Here is a 6,636-nt window from a genome sequence, read left to right on the forward strand (position 1 = left end):
GTTTCATTGAATTCAGAGCTCAATTCAGAGAGCAGCAAACGGTTTATTTATTTGTTTCAAGTTTGCTTGTTTTCGAATTTCGCGCAAAGCAACACGAGAGCTATCTGCTCTAGCTATTCCTGACTTAGCAGTGTTAGACCAGCTAGGCATCACCACCCACCGCCAACTCTTGGGCTACTCTTTTACCAACAAATAGTGGGATTGATCGTCACATTAGAAGGCCCCCATGGTTGAAAGGACGAGCATGTTTTTGTGGTGTAACGAAAATTCGAACCCGCGACCCTCAGATTACGAGCCGAGCGCTTTAATTATTTCAAGTTAAGTACATAGCTACAATAGTAGGCTATCTGTAAAATATAAAATGTAAAATATGTGGTAAAATATAAGCAATTTGTCTTACTTGTATACATGTACATTTTGGTGGGTAAAAAAAAAAAGTAAAATTAAGAAATAAACCAATAAATAACATTAGATAATTAATTTTGACAGTATGTCCCATATTAATCAAATACCTAAAGTATTTTTGGTTATTAGTGGTGAGTAAATAGCAATACATCATAACTAAAGTTTTGTTTGTTTGTTTGTTTGTTTGTTTGTTTGTTTGTTTGTTTTGTATTTCGCACAAAGCTACTGGAGGGCTGTTTGTGCTAGCTGTCCCTAAGTTAGCAGTGTAAGACTAGAGGGAAGGCAGCTAGTCATCACCACCTACTGCCAACTCTTGGGCTACTCTTTTACCAACGAATAGTGGGATTGACCTTAACATTATGACGCGCCCCCACGGCTGAAAGGGCGAGCATGTTTAGTGTAACTGAAATTACGAACCCGCGACCCTCAGATTACGAGTCGCACGTCTTAACACGCTTGGCCATGCCGGCCCAAGATTAGAACTTCCCATGCCGGGAACCGAGATTTTGAACATGGGTATTTATTCAACATGATTTATACGAGTCATTCTTGCCTTTCGAAAATAATATAACTCTTGATAAACAATCAAATTAGTAACTTCAAATTAATCATTCTAAAGTGGTGGGACAAACTTTACACATTTTAATAAAAACGAAGAGTTCATTTCTGTGCTGGACAGTGCAAAAATTTGCTCAAATATTTCTCCAGAGATTATGTAGGAATAAAACATATGTTAAAGCATATAAGATTTTGCTTATATAAAGAAAAACATATGATTTTGTGAAAAGTTATCTTCAATTTTGTACTGAAACAAAAACTGATCAGCCAATTTTTGTGCCACTCTTTTACTAGCGAATAATTGGATTGACCATCACAGTAGAATGCCCTTACGGTTGAAAGGTCGAGCATGTGTAGTGTAACGAGGATTCGAACCCACGACCATCGGATTAGGAGTCGTGTTCCTCAACCACTATAACTGGATTAGCTGTTTCAGCTTATTAAAACACTTATTTTATTTGCTCTACTTTTAATTCCAACGAGTGATTTTTTTTAAATGCAAAAATTAAGTATGGTGTATGAAGTGCCAAAAAATATAGAAACAATATAGGGATGAATACATAAAACCGAACAAAAATCACTACATAAACAGTCACCAACTACTGAATCAATCTTATAAGCTTATGGTTATTAGCACTGTTACAATATATAGCACTATTCCCTTTAAATGTTTTTGTTCACACCTGGATTCATGCAACTGACAGGAATTCAACATTCGATTGCAGATAAAACTTATTCTTAGAAATATTTATTTTTTTATGTAGTGATTTTTGTTTGGTTTTGTGTATTCCCTGTTTCAGTACTTTGTGGTGTTGCCATCTCTACATCATAATCAATTTTTTACAAATTCTTTTATTACTTACATTCCCTGTTTTTGAAAAAAAGTACAAATTCATTGAAGTAGGTTAAATGAACATCTGTTTTGTTTTTTAATTCAATCTTAATGTATATGTATATATTGTTAATATCATACCAATTTTTCTTAGTTTGTCTAAATTTGATTTACGCAGGAACTAGTGAAACTAGAATGGTTCCTTCTGAACTGTACAAGTACCCCAGAGAACTATATTGGCGTTAAAGGGATATTTACAAAACCCGCGCTTTTCAGCTTCACCCCAACTTAGTTTATATGCGTCCCATCGATGGACTCAGCAAATAGCTTGATGTGGCTTTATTATAAGTTTGTTTGTTTGTTTTGAATTTCGCGCAAAGCTACATGAGGGCTATCTGCGCTAGCCGTCCCTAATTTTGCAGTGTAAGACGAGAGGGAAGGCAGCTAGTCATCACCACCCACAGCCAACTCTTGGGCTACTCTCTTACCAACTTATAGTGGGATTGACCGTAACTTTATGACGCCCCCACGGCTGAAAGGGTGAGCATGTTTGATGCGACGAGGATTCAAACCCGCGACCTTCAGGTTACGAGTTGAACGCCTTGACCCACCTGGCCATGCTTTGCTATAAGAAAACACACGTACTGTATATGCAAGCAATCCACTGCACCGTGTGCTGGAGTCTTTTCAATTATTGGGAAGAACATCATACATACCACAGACCGCCATAAAGTATGATACCACTTAAGTATACACACGAAAACTGCCATGCGTGGCCCCAATTAAAATTTTGTGAAAAGTAGACAGCTACATAATGTATTATTTTAATAATTAATAAACTGGTGTTTTTACACAGATCTTTCATTTCCATAAATACTTGATACTCACTCTAAATATGAGTTGTTTTTGCTTATCACATCGCTATAAACGTATGTGGTAGAAGAACAAAATAATATTTATATTATACAAGCTGTGAATCACTATATGAGAGAATGGTTTACTTGTTGTTGTTTTTTGATGGAATTTCGCAAAAAGCTACTCGAGGACTATCAATGTTAATCATACTTAATTTTCAATGACAGACTAGAGGAAAAACAATTAATAAACATCACTCACTGTTAACTCTTGAACTACCCTTTACCAACGAATAGAAGGGGTTCATCGTCACTTACAAAATCCCCGCCCCTACGGCTGAAAGGGGAAGCATATTTGGAAACGAAACTTGATCCTACAATCCACAGGTTGGGCCCTAACCACAAGGCCTTCGTAGATCGCATATTTAATACAACTAAGCATCTCGAACACAATATATTTTTTTTTATGTGAAATGTCTATTTAATTTCACAGTACTTCACTAAATTACCAAAGTGCTCCATTCTAAGTTGCTGTTTATAATGAGCTAATAAAAACTATGGATTAAAATTAAAAAAGCTAACGCTTATTTCAAACAATTTTTTATTAGCTAAGAAAACGTGATTTAAGAAGCCTATAAAATTCGACAAAATGGAGCATATTTTCCTAAAAATGTAACTCATTTGCTGAATTTCGCACACAGCTACCCAAGGGCTATGCGTGTGTGTTTTGTTTTTCTTATAGCCAAGCCACATCAAACTATCTGCTGAGTCCACCCAGGGGAATCGAACCTCTAATTTTATCGTTATAAATCCGTAGACTACCCCTGTACTAGCGGGGGGACCTTAAAAGCTATTTGTACTAGCTATCCTTAATTCAGAAGTGATAAACTAGAAGGAAAACAGGTAGCCAAAATTGTACACCTCCAACTCTATGGTTAGTTTTTACCAACAAAAAGTGAATATACGGTATTATTATAAAGCCTCCAAAGATAAAAGAGTAAGCATATTTGGTGATAGGATTCCAGTCCACGTCCTAAACTGGGAACCAAGTGCTCTAACAACCAGTCCATATCAAACTCTTATCCAATGTATGTAAATATCTTGAAATATTATGGACAAGGAGGAATTATTACAGCATAAACATAAAATCAAGATGTATAGATAAACAAGATACTCAAATGAATATTTGTTATTGTTTTAATATATTAAAAATAAAATAAAAATGCTTGTTATGCATGCCGAATTATGGAAAATGTACCTAATACTTGTTGCATTGCTGACAAATAATATGTATCAATTATGTAAGCCTCCTGTGTTAAAAGTATCAACGCAGGTTGTTAGTTATCAAACAATTCGTTAGCAACGAATGCCACGACGAACGTTTTAAAAGGAGCGAAATTAGGGTTAATATATTTTAGGTTTCAGGCAGCTAAACATTTTAATACTGGTAATAGACGAACCTCACCTTGAAACTAGACGATATGAAATGGTACAGTATCGAGTGTTGTTAATACTATTATAATAAGTTAAAGTTAAAATTTTAGGTTTTAGTTTTACGTCAATTGATTTAATAAAATAACATTTGATGTACAAGTATATAATACGTCAACACTAACACTACTAATACTATAAATAGTACTAACATTAAAAACACTAACAGAAAGCTGTTTAGGCCATCTGTTCCACAGAAAACAAATGGGCTGCACGACTTCTCAGACTACTTTCTCTATATTACAGTAACAGTATCTCATAATTTATATATGTTAAAAATGATAAAGCAATGTCTGTTGACAGTGGCATGAAATTCGTACTTTTAATGCATATTACTAAGAGTAAGAGGCTTAATGAAAACTTGACTTATTAGCACAGACAGTAACAAAAACGTAAAATATTTCGTGTCAGCAAACTTTAAAATTATTAGGAATTGTGATAGTCTTCTTGATGAACCAAAATTAGATAATAACTGTCATAGATGCAACTTTGTTATCCAATCTTTTTTTTTTTTCCAGTTAAACCTTTAATTTATAAGGGCTTTCTTTGAATTATTTTTAAAAATTATTTTATTATTATTATTACTTGCTGGATGTGAATGACAGTGCAAGAAGTATCTAGTACCTGCATCATTTACCTGTTATGAACATAAACATGTATTTCCTCTTCAAAAATCCAAATGGATGTAAGTTATCTGTGGTAACTGAAGAAAATTTTAGACTATACGTGCAAATTATTGATGTTGGTTAATAATGGTTTATTGTCTTTTGTAGGACACTAATTTTTTTTTTGTAATTATTCAAATGGCCTATCATTAAAATTTTTATGTAAAATATTATATGCACAAATTATTTAAGTACATGAACAGGTTATAAAGTATACAACATTTTAAAATAATTTTGAGTTTTCTCAAAGTGTACTATTACAATGCCTTAAAGAATAAGTTAAATTTTGTGCAAGAACACTGACTTTATACATTTGTTTAATGTCTTTGATTAATATTTCTGTTTATTTCTAGGAATAAGTTTGCAAGAGATTGAAATAACACTGAAAGAACATGGCCTTTTATTTAAAGTTGTAGTTTCTTCAAACTTTCAGAAGTTTTACCAGACTACTCTCATCTTGAAGTTTTACTTGAGAAAATAAAGTTTTTGAAGCAAGAGAGAAATTCTACTGGAGACTGTATAAAACTTTTATCAGAAACTAGACTGTGTCATTAAAAAAAAAAAAAACTTTTTTACTAGAATTTGTTTAATTAATGAAGAAACCAGTGGTTTACTGAATATTTAAATTCACATTTAAAATAAGGATTAGAGGTGTCATTTAAATAAAATTGTGTTTTATAAAATATTTAAAAAAACAACATATTAGTTTGGTTTCAGTTAGAGGTTTCAGAAAAGATTTGCTCTGAAGTTTATGTTTTTCTTCAACTTATTCTTCCTCTTCAGTAATTTAACACAATCTATGGCTTCACCAAAGTGTCAATAAGGATATAAGTTTTCAACAGATTATTTTAATAGGGTTAGAGAATATTTTTAAGAGTTTGAAGTTTCAAAGTAAATTAAATATTTCCATATTTAGACATTGTGTCTCTAAAAATAGTAGTAAAAAGTTACTAACCGTACGAACTGCCTTTTGTGTCATCGTACTGTTAACCTGCATCTTTACTTTCAAGTGATAGTCATGCTACCTGTGTATAAAACACTAAATCACACGCTGAGATTTTTTTTTTCTTTGGCTTGGGAATCTCGAATTCGTCTACCAGTGCTCCTGGCTATTTGTTTTATGGTCTTAGATGTTCGTATGCAGTTAGAGATTAATATAAACATAATTCAGTAGTTGAAAATGTGTGGAAAGATACTATGTATTTTGATACTATTTTGTTATAACTATTACTTATAGACAATGTTTTGACTGTTGAAAGTTTAAAGACAATCAGTGTTTAAAATTACAATGCCAACTGACTAGGATTGAAATAATAACATAATAATATCATATTTTTTAAATCATGTTTATTTGAAGCATAAACCGATGTTTAAAATAGTTCTTTGCCTTTCATGAAATTTATCAATAAACAACTTGATTGGGTTTTATTGAGCTTCCAATCCACATGATATAATGTTATGGTATTAAAGTGTTTTTTGGGTGCATGTAATTGTTTTTAACTTCCTAATGATATGTTGTTTTTTTTCACTTTCCATTTACTAACTGAAGAATTAAAACACTTGAACTTATGACCTTAAGTGAGCAATACATTTCTGAGGTAATCTGTTAGACTAACATCTTGGCCACCAAGTGAGTTTCTTGTTCCAACACCACATTAAAACTAATATTGTGTTTTTCATAGCCTGTTAGTAGGTTCCAAACAATCTTAGGTCAGCAATTTACATTGTGGTATAAAAAGGAATCAAGTACAGTATGTTTGATACATTTGTTATGATAAAGTCCTAATTAGTAGTTTGCCATTTTAACAATTATATATAGGGTGTCACAAAA

The 6,636-nt window shown here is 32.5% G+C and overlaps 1 long non-coding RNA gene across 1 annotated transcript; it reads left to right on the forward strand.

The window, feature by feature from the left end:
- The first annotated feature begins 3,970 nt into the window (after positions 1-3,970).
- Positions 3,971-6,374, forward strand: LOC143224931 (uncharacterized). The gene is made up of 2 exons (XR_013013518.1): positions 3,971-4,138; positions 5,159-6,374. It is a non-coding gene; the product is annotated as an uncharacterized LOC143224931 (long non-coding RNA).
- Positions 6,375-6,636: the final 262 nt, after the last annotated feature.

The sequence above is a fragment of the Tachypleus tridentatus genome, chromosome 9 (assembly GCF_004210375.1).
Source record: "Tachypleus tridentatus isolate NWPU-2018 chromosome 9, ASM421037v1, whole genome shotgun sequence".
Classification (NCBI taxonomy): Eukaryota; Metazoa; Arthropoda; class Merostomata; order Xiphosura; family Limulidae; genus Tachypleus; species Tachypleus tridentatus.